General features: G+C 38.9%; 1 protein-coding gene across 1 annotated transcript in view; it reads right to left on the bottom strand.

Moving 5' to 3' along the window:
- Positions 1-16,506, bottom strand: part of GADL1 (glutamate decarboxylase like 1) — a 427,714-nt gene that overhangs the window by 386,161 nt on the left and 25,047 nt on the right. The window lies entirely within an intron of this gene.

Here is a 16,506-nt window from a genome sequence, read left to right as displayed (position 1 = left end):
ACATGTGAGTGTACATCTTGATGATTTTTGTGGTGTTGTATGAATAAAAGTTTTAAACAGAGTCACGCTATGTCCGCTCCCTCTCTTTTATATGGTAATCACTGAGTAACCAGCCGTGCTGATCAGGAGACATCTGTTGAGATTGCCTTTCCACTGATTACTACATGCTGTGATTTGATTATTTTGGGGTAAGAGTTTATGCAAGAGGGGGTGCCTATCCACACAAACCCCCTAATTTGCACCATGAGCACATGTGTGAGGTGATATTTCCGTTCTACAATGAGACCTCTTTACTTCATCTTCTGGGACTAAGCGGACTCTCATACCCTGTATATTTTCATCATTTGTGTGTTACAACTGTGATTTCACAACATGGACATTTATTAACCAGAAGGACTGTATATGTGCACTTTTTATATATGCATAAGCACTGCCTGGGTTATTTTTAGATTTGTATCTATATTAATTTAATTTACCCTCTGTTTTTTATTATTAGTATGTGTCTTCAAAGTTAATGCCAACTTTTGGTGACCACATAAACAGTTTTGGCCTGGTCGCAATTTGGATTTTTTCGTTTTTGTAATGGCAAGTTTATAATTTCTGTGACTGCCAATATCTCCACAAATTCCTCCAAGAACAAAACCTCTTTGGTATTTGCTGATGCCAAAATGGATTTGAGAGAGACTAAACCTTTTTCCTACCTCCCATCTTTCATACTCCAGAATAAACTGCTTAACTTAATGGCTACTCCAAAATGTAATTTCCTCAACCATTGGAACAAACTCCTGATCGGACCATAGCCTGATCTCCAGATACAAAGAGCAGTATTAAATGTATATTGAGCTGTGTCTACCAAAATATGCAATGGATTAAAGTATTTCCATTCACTCTGGCTTATTACCTAAGCAACATAATAGATATCTGATGTAATGTACTTACTGGGAAATCCATCATGCTATTGCACCAAAAAAGATTCACCATGCTTCCAGACTTAAAATAATAATGTCTGGTAGTCACATTCCACTTGGTTCTCACATCTTGATTGCAAACTCTTATGCCCTGCACATACGATCGGTTCATCCGATGAAAACGGTCTGATGGATTTTTTTCATCAGATATCCGATGAAGCTGACTTTCATCAGTCTTGCCTATACACCATCAGTTAAAAAACCGATCGTGTCAGAACGAGGTGACGTAAAACACAACAATGTGCTGAGAAAAATGAAGTTCAATGCTTCTGAGCATGCGTCGACTTCATTCTGAGCATGCGTTAATTTTTAACCGATGGATTTCCCCACAGACGATCGTTTTTTTCTATCGTTTTTTGAACCATCAGATAATTTTAAAACATGTTCTATGTTTTTTCACCGATGGGAAAAAAAACGATGGGGCCCTCACACGATCCATCAGACCGTTTTCATCAGGCGAACCAATCGTGTGTACGTGGCATTATGCTGGTCTGCTGTTAAATCTGCAATAGTCCCAACCTAGTTCCAATGTTGTATTCCAAGTTCTATGCTTTGTCCCATGTCAACCAATATACTATTGAGGTCATTCTGCATACAGAAAAGAGCAGAAAGTACTGTTACTGAAATATAATAATCAGATTTTTTACTAGGTGTTATGTGCTTTTCAAATTTTCTATTATTTTGCATTTTTTTTGTTAAAGACAAATTACAGCGTCTTTCATACTATAGAAGGATTCAAGCTATAAATACAATTTCCTGAGAAAGATTTGAGCTTTGCTTTGGGATAATTACTTTATGATGTAATACAAATCTATGATACCCTAAACAGTAACTGAATAAAAACAACATAAAGCACCTCCATTTTACTGCATGGAATGAATTTAAAATAGAAATGCCAGTATTTTCCAACTGTCTGGTTCAAATGTTTGCACTGCAGTTTATTATTATTATTATTATTAGTATGTGTCTTCAAATTAATGCCAACTTTTGGCGACCACATGAATAGTTTTTCTTCAGAATGGCCTAACCGCAATTTGTATTTTACATTTTTGGCATATTCATAATTTCTGTGACTGCCAATACCTCCATTAACAAATTCCTCCAAGAACAAAACCTCTAGGACATTTGCTGATGCCAAAATGGATTTGAGAGAGACTACATATTTTTTTTTCTACCTCCCATTTTTCATACTTCAGAATAAACTTCATAACTTAATGGCTACTCCAAAATTAAATTTTCTCAACCATTGGAACAAACTCCCGATTGGACCATAGCCTGATCTCCAGTTGATCTCTTCACTCACATCTCTGACAGTCTCAATCGCCTGTGGAGCCTTAACACTAGGGATGAGCTTTGAGTTTGAATCGAACTAATGTTCGACTCGAACATTGCCTGTTCGGCGAACAACGAACAATTAGGGGTGTTCGCGGCAAATTCGAAAAGCCGCGGAACACCCTGTTAAAGTCTATGAGAGAAATCTAAAGTGCTAATTTTAAAGGCTAATATGCAATTTATTGTCCTAAAAAGTGTTTGGGGACCTGGGTCCTGTCCCAGGGGACATGTATCAATGCAAAAAAAGTTTTAAAAACAAACATTTTTTTGGGAGCAGTGAATTTAATAATGCTAAAAGTGAAACAATAAAAGTGAAATATTACTTTAAATTTCGTACCTAGGAAGGGGGGGGGTGTAAAGTTAGCATGTGAAATAGTGCATGTTTCCAGTACATGGAACTGTCTCTGCACAAAGTGTTATTTCTGAAAGGAAAAAAAACTCTTTTAAAACCGGACTTGCGGATATAGTGAATAGTCGGCTCTGTCAATTCAGAGAGAATTCATTCATAAAAAAAAATAGCGTGGGGGTCCCCCCAAATTCCATTACCAGGCCCTTCAGGTCTGGAATGGATATTAAGGGGAACCCCGCCGTCAATTTAAAAATAAATTACGTGGGGTTCCCCCAAATATCCATTTCAGACCCTTCAGGTCTGGTGTGGATTTTAAGGGGAACTCCACCCCAAATTTAAAAAAATATATGGCGTGGGGTTCCCCCAAAAATTCACACCAGACCCCTTATCCGAGCACGTTAACCTGGCCGGCCGCAGAAAAGAGGGGGGGACAGAGTGCGGCCCCACCCTCTCCTGAACCGTACCACGCCACATGCCCTCAACATGGGGAGGATGTCCCCATGTTGATGGGGACAAGGGCCTCATCCCCACAACCCTTGCCCGGTGGTTGTGGGGGTCTGCGGGCGGGGGGCTTATCAGAATCTGGAAGACCCCTTTAACAAAGGGAACCCCCAGATCCTGGCCCCCCTATGTGAATTGGTAATGGGGTACATTGTACCCCTACCATTTCACGAAGGAAGTGTAAATAGTTGGAAAAAACACACACATACACCGTAGAAAAAAGTCCTTTATTAATAAAAAAAAAGAAAAAAAATCCAGCGGTGGTAATCTACTCAGTCCCAGCTCCCTGCTCCAACGTTGTCTGTATCCAGCGACGGGTGATCTCCAGTCCATCGATGAGAAGATCCATCCATCCAGAGCGCAGCCACGCCGACCTCCTCTCTCCGCTGGACACAGTCCAGCGAATGACGCGGGTGAAGCTGTGACATTTCTTATATAGGGGAGGCGGGCCACCCGTCACGTGACCCTGCCCCCTCTGACGCACTCTCTGCTACGTCACTGGGGAAGCCCAGTCTTCCCCCTTGCTGGGCTTCCCCAGTGACGTAACAGAGGGTGCGTCAGAGGGTGCGAGGAGGAGGTCGGTGATGCTAAGCTCTGGATCTTCTCATCGCTGGACCGGAGATCACCGGCACCCGTCGCTGGATACAGACAATATCTGGAATGATTATTTGGGGGGGACCCCACATCATTTTTTTTTTAAATTGATGGCAGGGTTCCCCTTAATATCCATTCCAGACCTGAAGGGCCTGGTATCTGAATTCGGGGGGACCCCCACGCTATTTTTTTTTTTTTTTTTATGAATGAATTCGCTCTAAATTGCCAGAGCCGACAATTCATTATAGCCGCAAGTCATGTTTTAATGTATTTTTTTCTTTCAGAAATGACACTTTGTGCAGTGACAGTTCTAAGTGCGGGAAACATGCGCTATTTCACATGCTAACTTTACACCCCCCCTAGGTATGAAATTTAAAGGAATATTTCACTTTTATTGTTTCACTTTTAGCATTATTAAAATCACTGCTCCCGAAAAAAATGCAGTTTTTAAAACTTTTTTTTGAATTGATACATGTCCCCTGGGACAGGACCCAGGTCCCCAAACACTTTTTAGGACAATAACTTGCATATTAGCCTTTAAAAATAGCACTTTAGAATTCAAACGTTCGAGTCCCATAAACTTTAATAGGGTTCTAAAGTTCACACGAACATTTGGTGTGTTCGTAAGTTCTGGTGCGAACCGAAGAAAGGGGGTGTTCGGCTCATCCCTACTTAACACCTATTTGCTGGTGCATCCTTAATGTGGCCAGCAAATAAATAAGGCTCAGAGGCAATTCTTTGAATTAAATGATATGAATAATATGATATGAATAATATTGAGATTTATACTGTGAAACTCTTACAAGACAATATTAGAGGTGTACTCAAAATCACGTCCTATGTAAAGAGACAAAAAACTCTGCAGATTTATCAAATCCTTGGCTCAATACACTTATCAGCCTCAATCCTAGAAGATAGCAAATGCCCAAGGAAATGATAAATTAGAAATAAAAGCTAAAGCTAAAACACACAATAGCTGAATATTATGTTTTAAGCAACAAAGCTGGTGCATACCCAGCCTAAAAAAGCTTAAACTCCATTATAGCAAAATTAAGATCTTGACTATGACCCACATTGTCATTATTTTTTTGCGTGTTTTGTTGTTGTCCTTGTTTTTCTTGGATGCCCTTCCCAGGATTCCGAAGGGGGGGGGGGGAGATATGAACGAAAGAGATATATGCCTAATAGGGGATGTATAATAATAAGTAGGATTGTGATGGGAGGGTTGTATTATTGCTTTTGTATTATGTATTGTATTATTTTGTTTTAAAATAAAAAAAGAGATTAATATAAAAAAAAAAAAAAGAAACACGTCTATCAACCCTTCTTCCAGCCTCTTTATGATCTCCTTCAAATATAGACAGCTTTCTGTCTGCCGTTAACTTACCATTCCCTTCTCCAGAGCATTACGACAGGGGTGCCCCTACTCTCTCTGTGATATTTCCATTAATCATGGAACTGCTTACCGAACATAATAAATAGATTTAATCCCAATATATCTGGGATAACCCTGGAAGGAAATTCCCACAAAATTAGTCTATTTGAGAACGATGTCATGCTGATGCTCACAAACCCGTATGAATGCCTGTAGGTTATGCAAGAAGTTATATCTAAATTTGGTGCGGCCTCTTGCTTCAAACTCAATGCAACTAAGTAGCTGTCATTAACATATTTGCCCCATTGGAAAATTCACATAGTTACATAGTTAGTCAGGTTGAAAAAAGACACAAGTTCATCCAGTTCAACCATAAAAAAAAAAAAATATATCATACAATCCCATATACCCAATTCTATAGCCACAGTTGATCCAGAGGAAGGCAAAAAACCCCAGCAAAGCATGATCCAATTTGCTACAGCAGGGGAAACAATTATTTCCTGATCCCCCGAGAGGCAATCGGATATTCCCCGGATCAACTTTACCTATAAATGTTAGTACCCAGTTATATTATGTATACCTAGGAAAGTATCCAGGCCTTTCTTAAAGCAATCTACTGAGCTGGCCAGAACCACCTCTGCAGGGAGTCTATTCCACATTTTCACAGCTCTTATTGTGAAGAAACCTTTCCGTATTTGGAGGTAAAAATCTCTTTTCCTCTAGACGTAAAGAGTGCCCCCCTGTCCTCTGTGTTGACCGTAAAGTGAATAACTTAACACCAAGTTCATTATATATTTGTACATGATGATACCCCCCTTAATCTCCTCTTCTCAAGATGAGCTCCTCCATGCCTCTTATCAGTTTGGTTTCCCTTCTCTGCACTTTCTCCAGTTCTCCGATATCCTTTTTGAGAACTGGGGCCCAAAACTGAACTGCATATTTCAGATGAGACCTTACTAATGATTTGTACAGGGGCAAAAGGGGCAAAATCTTTTCCTTTTGTTCTGGTGACAGCTCTATAACTGGATTTTGCATCGCTTTCTGTCTCTATCTAAAATTGAATGAGATAATTATTTAAATTTACATACACTATAATCCTCACAGTTTACAGTTTACAGTGGAATCCCTTTTACATGTCCTTTTCAGTTTATTCTGCTCCCTCTCCATGGGCAGTGACTTGGCACTTTCATTGCAGGGAGAGAGGAGACTAAGGAAATGCTTTTTTGCTGCCTGCAGGAAATCATGGCTTCATCTCAGCCTAGACTAAATTGCTTGACTTAAACTCAAGAACAGATTTGTTAATAAAGGTTGTGTTTTAATTATTTTTTTTTATTATACTGTTGCCTTATATTGTGACATGTCAGGAATATATGCAAAGTAAAGTTAATAGGAATATCCACTTTAACACCTGTAGTCATATAATTCCCATTATGTAGAGAAAAAGAAAGCAATGCTTGCATCAGGGAGAATGCATTAGTGTAAAAATGTTGAACCTTTAGAACAGGGGTCAAGTCCTGGGGAAAAAAGTGTGGGAACTCCCACCCAAGATCCACTCCCCCACCAAAAAAAAGATACGCTCATATGCATAATTACTAAACCGCATGTTTTTTTTCGATCCACTGTACCTTAGTAATCCTTTAAGCAAGTTCTTTCTAAATCCGACAATTTTTTATCACTGGGTGTCACTTCGCTGGTTGCACCAACCTTCCCCTTTAAGTGTCTGGGCTTAGTACATAAACTAACTTCTTCTTATATACCCAACTAGTAGGTCCAACCGTCTACTTAAGCGCCCCCCTGTCGCCATCTGGTACCCCATGTGGTGGCAGCTACCCTCCCCGCCTCCTGTGTGTGGGGGGATTTTAGGTGAGCAGCCGAGTCTCTTGTTCCCCAATTTATTTATTATTATTTTTTGCAATTGTTGTTTAATATTTAATTGTTTGACGTCTTGTCATTTTAATTGTAGACCTTCTTCTGATGAAGCGGCAGAAGCCGCGAAACTAGTTAAGATGTTCGATATGACTTTCAACCCTCTGTTCCTCTCCCCCTCCTGGGGACTACTACATTGGTGTTATGTTGGTCGTTTTGTTTTTTAATTCTGTATTCCCCTACTGTATCTTTTTTTGATACTGTATTTAATAAAATGGTTTTTATTTACTTACCTGTTCTTTTCTTACATTCCATACTAACACTACCAGTACCGTGATAGTCCAATCTTGGCCCCAATCTTCTCCTATTTGGTTCTTTGGTTCGGGGACCTCAGAACCAAAATTTATATATCTATATCCTGGATGATGGTACGCCCCCTTTAAGTATCTATGTATTTCTTACCTTCAGAGGTTATATTCCAGAACAGGGGTCAAGTCCTGGGGAAAAAAGTGTGGGAACTCCCACCCAAGATCCACTCCCCCACCAAAAAAAAGATACGCTCATATGCATAATTACTAAACCGCATGTTTTTTTTCGATCCACTGTACCTTAGTAATCCTTTAAGCAAGTTCTTTCTAAATCCGACAATAACTCGCGGCAGACCTCCGCAATGTCTCCTGGGAACAATGACAAAAGCTCCCAGGAGACATTGCGGCATCGAGGAAGTGACAGAATACCTGCACACTACCTGATGAATCCATATAAAGGAAGCGGCCAGCAACATAAAGGATTACTAAGGTTCGCCTGCCCCTGACAGTGACTCGAGCTGGGCATCACCACTTAGTGAAGGATTGGCTTGGGCGGCTCGGCTGCTCTCGGCTGCTCTAGTCCTGCAAAGGGAACTGCGTTCCTGCTGTGAAAAAAGTGCAGGGATTTCATTCCCACGCATTCCCGCATGACTTGAGCCCTGCTTTAGAACCACTTTCAAACCTCTTTCACATGATATTTTAGCCTCAGCAGAATTCAGTGCATTCACAGCTTAATGGAGAGAGTTGCAACCACTAAATCTGTACAAAGAAATGACGAATTGACAGTGGCTGCAGTTTTCTGTGAATGTTTCTAAGTTATTGCACATTGAGCGATTACCTGTGGTGAGAGAAAGATAATTGCCCCTGGATGTAAGCTGTTTGTTTTTGTTTTTTTCCACCAAGGATGCTCATGTGTCCTTAACTGCAGGTAATTGATCCATGTGCACTTAAATACCATGTAAATGAGGCCTAATAGCTTACCAAATCTTTCTTTTTATTATTTTAAAATCCTGAATACAGTAACATTTTCTTACCAACATCCTCACACACCCACCAATACTTACCAAATGCATTTTTAAGATGTGCGGAAAATTAGAACGAATGCTTTATGATACAGAACCTCCAGAGTATAACTAGAGCTATATCATATAAATAATACTGTTAGAATTAAATACGGTATATGATACTTTTTTATCACAATGTCTGTAGCAAATGTCCTAGAAAATTAAAGCCCTGATCTTAGCATTAAGTGATAATTATCTAACAAAAGGAGCTATGCAAAAGCAGCTTAGAAGAAGGTAAATTAAGTCTTTGGCCCTTATGCTATTAACCCATTGTACTTCATAGAAGCTGAGCTAAACAATGAATTAAGAATTCATTTACTGAGTGCATTGTTTTCTTCACAGCAGCTAAAGATCTATTTGCTGGATAACCACATTCTGTTCCATTCTAAATAAAACCTTTTAAGCTTAACTGTTAGTCAAATGTAGCATTGTTAATGGGATGAGCTGCAGAGTCCATATTTATTATTATCACAATGGTGAGGAGCTGTTTTGCATAATGCTGATTTTTTTTTTTCATTGTAGAAAAAGGCAAGTATAATGTTTTCAAAGAATAACAAATGTTAAGGGTGAGATCCAAATAAAACGGGAAAATACACAGTTGAAATATATATTTGTGAACTTCCTTAAAGCTAAACTTCAATTTAATTATCACTAAAATACTATTTTCGTGCTCCCCCCCCCCGCCCCCGGGTGGTGGAGGGGTTGTAGCATAGAAGAATAGTTACACCTTTCCTCTCTTTCACAGGCTACCTTCCTACCATGTGACTGACCCTATGAAGTTACTCATAAGATGAGTAATACTGCTCAGCCAACTGTATGATTTAGGCAACCCTGCCAGACAGTATAAATAGGTAAGTGACCTCACTTTTGTCCACTGTAGCTAGGCAGAACAGATTTGTGGTCGTTGACTTGCCCCTATACTGATGACATGGCAACAAAGGGGCAGTAGCAATCTGATGGTCAATACATTCACCAGGTGACAAAAAGGGAAGAATTTCTAAAAAAAACAAATTCAGCCACATCATCTAGGGACTGGTTAATTACAATATGTTAATACTGTATGTGTACATTTTCTTTATTTATTATGATCAGTACTAAAACAAAAAAAAAAGTTTTACTTAACTCATGTAATATTGCATATTAATACTAAAACAAATTAAGTCAACCAGCAAGTAGAACTTGCCACATGTGAAAATGACTGTTGTTTACAAAGCTCAGTAGCTCAACTTTAAACACAAGTAAAGAAATTCAGAAAAGTTGATCAATGCAACTAATTATTGTCCAAGATTTTGTCCAGGTTTTAACTTTAATCAGACAAAATAAGCTTTAAGGCTACTTACTGCTAAGCTATCTCTCAAGCAACCCATATAGCTTTGTGGATTATTTTCATATAGTAAATAGTTATTTGTAGTAGAAAGAATGTACAGTATTAAAAATAGTCTAGCAAAAGTGGTAAATAGAAAGTTGTGACAAACTATTTCACACTGACAACGGTGGTCAGCTTTTATTGATATAGTTAAAACCTTTACCCCAAAAGGAAAAAATAAATGCGGCTGTAACTGCCTAAAAAGTGTTAAGAGTAATGCTTTTATTTGTTAGTCACTTTTGTGGTAGATCTAACTCTACTAGTCCATCTAAAGCCTGGTATACACTAATGCTGCATACACACGCTCGGAATTTCCGACAAAAAATGTTCGATGGGAGCTTGTATAGGCCCGTGTGTAGGCCCTCATCGGACATTTTCTGTCGGAATTTCCGACAACAAAAATTTGAGATCTGGTTCTAAAAATTTCCAACAACAAAATCCGTTCTCGTAAATTCCGAGCATGTGTAGACAATTCCGACGCACAAAATTCCACGCATGCTCTGAATCAAGTACGAGACGGAAGCACTCAGTCTGGTAAAACTAGCATTCATAATGGAGATAGCACATTCCTCACGCTGTAACGGACTGAAAAGCACAAGGCTGAAAAGAGCGATTCGTCTCTCGCCAAACTTCTACTAACATGACTGGTATTGAACTTCCCTTTTCTAGTGCCGTCGTAGGTGATCGCCGGTTCTGTTGTCGGAATGTCTAATCGTCTGTATGCGGCATAAGAGTTTTTTCCATTCAACCCAGGGGGCTGGAAAAAAAAAACTAATTATTTCAAGAGTTTCTCTGGGGTAAAATGTTTGAGAAAGGCTATCCTAACGTGTTATTTTTTTTTAAATGGAAATAATTGTTAATGAAATCACAACATTTGCTTTTAGTGCATCTGTTTTCTATTTTATTCTAGACAATATAGTAAGTATTACACCAATTACTAAGCTCACTTAACCAAGCTATGGAGATCATTTTAAGCAAGGACAGCCGACCACAGTGCTGGCAAGGAATATTGATATGGCAAACAACACAAATTATATCTCAAGCAATTGAACCAGTATATAGAAATGTGGATAGATGATGGTAGAGGCAAATATTGTGAGCCACTACTGAGCTATGTACCAACATTTTATATCCAGTAATGGTTTGGATGGCCTTAGCATATTTCTCTCTCTCCCTACAGTAGTTCTGTTTAGCTTGTTAAGTTCACAAATCCAGAAAACTATTGGATGTTACAACACGGTTGCATCTATAAAGTACCTGTATATGACAAGGCCAAAGCTTGTCAGGAAGAGAAGTATTTGGATATGTTGGAAAACCTTTTCTCATCATGATGGTATTCTCATTAATTTTTGTCATTGGAGGTGTCTGCAGCACAGATCCCAGTCTCTGGGAGTCTCACATTAGCCTAGTGCACAGCTGATCCTATTTACAGCCCACTGGAGAACACTGATACATGCGGATTGTCAAATTCTACCTGTCCACCTCCCCTTTTATTGTCTATGGTGTTCTATAAAGTGAACCTGTGGCCAGGTTCAAAATACTTGAATGTCCTGAAGACACTATTAAGATGAAACATGTAGAGGCGGTAAAGCTCATGCCAGGTATGTTATGATCTCAAGTCTGGTTTATGTTTTGAACGCACACCAGCTCCAGTAAGCGGAGCGGCAGCGTTAACCAGTGGAATTAGGCTGTGTGTATTGGTGCTGAGATACTGGCCACCAATAAATGTAAGTGCATATATTTTTTTTTTTTTTTTTTTTTTTCTATCAGTTTTTTTTTTTTTTGTTTCATAAAGTTTTATTAGGAGCTTATATAAGATAATGACAGAATAACAAAGTGAATCATTCACCATAACAAAGATACGACATAAGGTTACAATGTCGAGAAATAACAATACTAATGGTGTCTTACATTACAATCCTTTGATAGCGTGTAATCATTAAGCAGAGAGATCCGTAAAAAAGAAAGGGAAAACAAAGCCAAGAAGGTATGAACATTGTAAACCGTAGATTTCACCATAAAGAAGACTCATTTTTTGTTAGATTTTTAACTATTTCAACCAGTAGTTAAGATGTTGGAATGGGTATTACCTTAGGGGTTGAAAGGAGGTAGTAGAGGGGTGGGGGAAGGAAAGGGGAATGGGAGAAAGAGAGAAGAGAAAAAAAAAAAAAAAAAAAGAAGGGGAGGGGGGGGGGGAGGAAGCATATTATGGTATTTCTGAATTAGGATAGTTTATTACTGAATTTATTCTACTTTTTCAGGATAATCAATAGCCTTGCCAGGGGAGTCATTATCACTTACTGCATAATCATTTTATATGTCTGAGATTCTTTGAAAACCATCCAGTTATGCCATGTTGTTGAAAATGTCAGTATTTTCTCTTGAGATATACTTATGAGTTCTTCTATTTTTTCTATATTGTTTATTCTCCTAAACCATTCTATTTTGGACGGAATAGTAGTCGTGCACCAGTGGGAAGGGACACACTGACGTGCTGCGTTAATCATAATCATTGGTAGCGATTTCAGGTATCGTTTTCTTGGCAGGGAGTTAAAGTGCAAAAGGTATTGTGCTGGGTTGAATTCAATAGTTTCAGGAGAGAGTGATATAATGGTTTCGTGAACTGACTTCCAAAAAGTTTGAATCAATGGGCAAGACCACCAGATATGGAGCATCGATCCCTCCTCTTGTTTACATCTCCAGCACCTGTCAGAGAGCTGGGGGGAGAATTTGTGGAGAATTGAGGGGGTTCTATACCATCTGGTAATTATTTTGAAACTGCCTTCTTGTGTGGCCACATTTAATGAACCTTTATGCGCGTATGTGTAGATTTTTTCCCAATTCTCATCAGTTAAAGATGCATCAATGTCTCTTTCCCATTTCTGGCATGAGGAGCTGGAAAAGTCCGTTCTGTCCTCAAACAGTGAATTGTATAGGGTCGATATTATATGCCTTTGCGGGGTTATTTTTGTGCAAAGGTCCTCTAATTTAGTAAGAGGTCTTGTCCAAAAATGTGCAGTCTCGGTCCTGGTCAGGTAGTGTCTGATTTGGATGTAATTCCAGTGTGGGATTTGAAAGGGTTTGATGATTTCGTTCAGATCTTCTCTAGATAATATTTTCCTGTTTTTGAAGAAGTGTCGGGAGAGTATTTGTTTGTGTGGCCAATGGTTTAGTAGAAAGTTTTTCTCGAGTCCCGGAGGACATATATAGTGCATATAGAGTGCATATATTTTAACCTTCATAAATATGTTTTATTTTCAATAAATACTGCACAATTGGAGTATTTCTTTTCTGATGCTGGTCTACATTATAGCGCTACATGACTTCCTTAACCAAGAGGTCACACAAATTGTGCTGAGTGGATTGGTGTGTCATACATGGTGGAGCAGAGCAGTGGCTAATTAAGAAGCAAAAGGAAGACAGCACAGAGCCATTTTTTTTACACTGGCTATGTGAGGCTTTTTTTTTACATGCTATATTATTTTTCTACATATTTTATATGTTATATGTCTTTATAATAAGTGTGGCATTAAAATGTATTTAAAGTTTTAAGGTTTCAAGCGTGAGCGCCAAACTTTCTTTTATATTCAAGTATTTTCATGTAGTATTCTCAATATCAGCTTGCTCCTCCTCTCAGCAGTGATTTGGAGCATTACCAGCTTCTAGTCTTTAATGTAAACACTCAGCAGGAGTTTTGGAAGGGGGGAGCAGGATGACTTGAATTTTAGTACTTCAGTGCTTGTGCTGTAAGCTTTGAGGAGGAATTGTTCCAGAATACCCACAGCTACAGAGGTCACTGAGGGCTTGTTTTAAAACAAATTCATTGTGATTTAATATATAAACACTTGAATGTCTAAAGCCTGGCCACAGGTTCACTTTAAGAGCAGGAAATGTATGACACAAGGAAGGAGAGGCAGATTTTATTAGGTGAAGTTAACAAACTAATTTACATGTGATTTAATCTGTGCAACTATGAAATTAATAAAGAAAGCAGAACATCATTATACAAGTTAAATTATTTGCTTCTAGCTCTGCAAATGATGCTGTCATTAAGAATATCTACATGTTGTTATAGTGTACATGTACATACATAAATGTGTGCTATTACAGATAAATTAAACACAGAATAATGGGATTTGCAGCAACACTAGGTTTCTCAGCATGGGGACCCCACAGTCAACAGAGAACAAGATAATTATCACCTTGGCTTGATGAGTGCATTTGTTTTCACAACTATATTCAGAAACATTATTCTCTTTACAAGCTAATCTCTAGATGTGTTAACTCTTAGCAATATTTTTGTATTGCAATTACCTGACAATTTCACTTTTACAAAAAATAAAATAATAAATGCACATTGTTTTGCAGGTACAAAATATGTATTTATAATTTTTTGTTAGGGACCTGTAACACAGTGCACCCATGATCAGCAAATTGTTAGTGTAATGCCACGGTCCTGCCAACTGTCTGTTTAGCTGTCTGCCTGTTCCTCCGATATGAGCAGGCAGTTACACTCTAATGCCTAGTACACACGTACGGGATTCCTGGGGGTAAAAAGTCTGCCGGGAAACCCGAAGGGGAAAACCGGGAACCTGCTCTGTATGTTTTTTCCCCCTACACACGAGAGGTTTTCCTGTTTTTCGTATAGGAAAACTGCTGGGAAAAAGACTGCCGGGAATCCCGGCGGGAAAAAAAAGAGCTGGTTCTCTTTTTTTTCCGGCAGTTTTCCTGCCGGGAAAACTGCGATGGAATATACACACGGCCGAGATTCCCGACCAAAAGCTCTTATGGCAGTTTTCTCGATGGGAAAACCGGTCGTGTATACGAGGCTTAACAGGAAGCTCAATGAACTGCATAGAGCAATCAACGGCGCAGTGCGACCACAGAGGCTGTCGGGACTTATAATTTTTCTTATTCACAGAATACTGTGAATGCAAAACAGATCCCAATTGGGGTGACACACTAGGGGATGGGCTCGAGCATTATTTGTATACTATTAGTTTACGTTCTCCACATGCAATTGTTAGTGATTACATATAGCTACTATAATAATCTATGTTCAACAACGTCATTGCGCGACAATGTTTAATTGTACTTTGTAACCTTTATTCAAAATTCAATAAAACATTTGAAACAGAGAACACCGTGAATGGATGACACGGCCGGGCAGGCATTTTACTTTCGATTGCTGCAGCATGTGGGGGAAAAAGAACCCTCTCTTGCTGTCAAAACAGGGACTCGAGGGGGTGCCGGGCAGGTGCATTTAAAACATGTTACACCCTAAATATGAGTGTAACATGTACCAAAACGCAAATGTATCTTTAGCAGCAGATATATTTTTCATGTTAAAACTAAACTCCAGGTAGAGCTGCACTATTAATCGTCAAGGATCGTTATCGCAATTTTGTTCCTGTTGCGATCTTGACAAAGTATTTCCCGATCTTTCAATGCAGAGAATTCTCTCTGCTCTGCTGAAGCCACAGCTGTAAAATCCCGGCAGTCTGCCAAGAATCAGAATATTCTTTATCAGTGGAACTTAAGTCTAAACATTGTAACAATTTGTCTTTTACATCAAAGGAATAGACCTCTGTGTGTAAATTAGGAAAGTTTAACCACTTAAACACCAACCTTTTTTCTGAAATTTGTTGGTTTCAAATGTAAAATAATTTTTTTTGCTAGAAAATTATTTAGAACCCCCAAACATTATATATATATATTTTTAGTAGAGACCCTAGAGAATAAAATGGTGGTTGTTGCAATATTGTATATTGCACTGTATTTGAGCAACAGTCTTTCAAATGCAATTTTTGGGGAAAAAAGTCTAACCAGTAATGTTAGCCCAATTCTTTTTGTATAATGTGAAAGATTTTACGCCGTGAGAATCGTGAGAGAATCGTGATCTTTATTCTAAGCAAAATAATAGTGATTCTCATTTTGGCCAGAATCGTGCAGCTCTAACTACAGGCTACACAAATATTTAGAGGTTATGGCACTTCCATACTAACAGCAACAATATAACATAAATGCCTCATTTGCTTAAAGTAGAACTTCACTCTCCCAATCAACATTGATTATTTTTAATCCTCATGCTGCTAGCATTAGTAAACAGGAAAGTATATCATATTTGTTTTTTTTACATTTCTTCAGTTTAATCCTGTTTTTTTTTTTAACCAAAAAACACTACATCGCTGACACTGTGCCCATCCTATAGTGATAACAAGTCATATACCAGGTTAAAAAAGAGGCATTGAAAGATACTTATTCCCAAAGACGATGTGTCCAGCTGGAGTAGTGAGAGGAGCTGTCAGTCCAACTGCTGTGTGAGCCAATCGGGATGCGTTTCGGAAGCGTAACCAAGCCTCCTTAGTCTGATAAAGGAGGCATGGTTAGCCTTTAGACATGTGTATCGCTACCCTCGAAGGAGCCGCTGGATAGAATAGGGATGGCGTGTTACCTCTATGGCTCCAACATCTAGGGTAGTTGATGAGAGTAGCAATGACGGAATGTCCAAACAGCAGGTGTCTTTCTTGTGCTTTTATTTTTGCCCAACACGGAAAACAGTAAACTTGAGGTAGATAGATCAAAGATGGGTGAGGAAGAGGAATAGCAGATTCAGGCCTAACAGAGCAGAAACAGTCCTGCTTCCGTCAACACTTTACTTTCGTCGCAACTCCAGCCGGAGTGGGTATAGTGTACCTGGACAGGCCTTTCACACCGACCTGGCAGCCAGGGTATCACTCGGAAAACTTGAGGGAAACAAGTCTCTGCCACAGACCCTTCCCT

Source organism: Rana temporaria, chromosome 5 (assembly GCF_905171775.1).
Source record: "Rana temporaria chromosome 5, aRanTem1.1, whole genome shotgun sequence".
Lineage (NCBI taxonomy): Eukaryota > Metazoa > Chordata > Amphibia > Anura > Ranidae > Rana > Rana temporaria.
The sequence above is the reverse complement of the archived record's forward strand: the minus strand, read 5'-3'. Positions and strand labels throughout refer to the sequence as shown.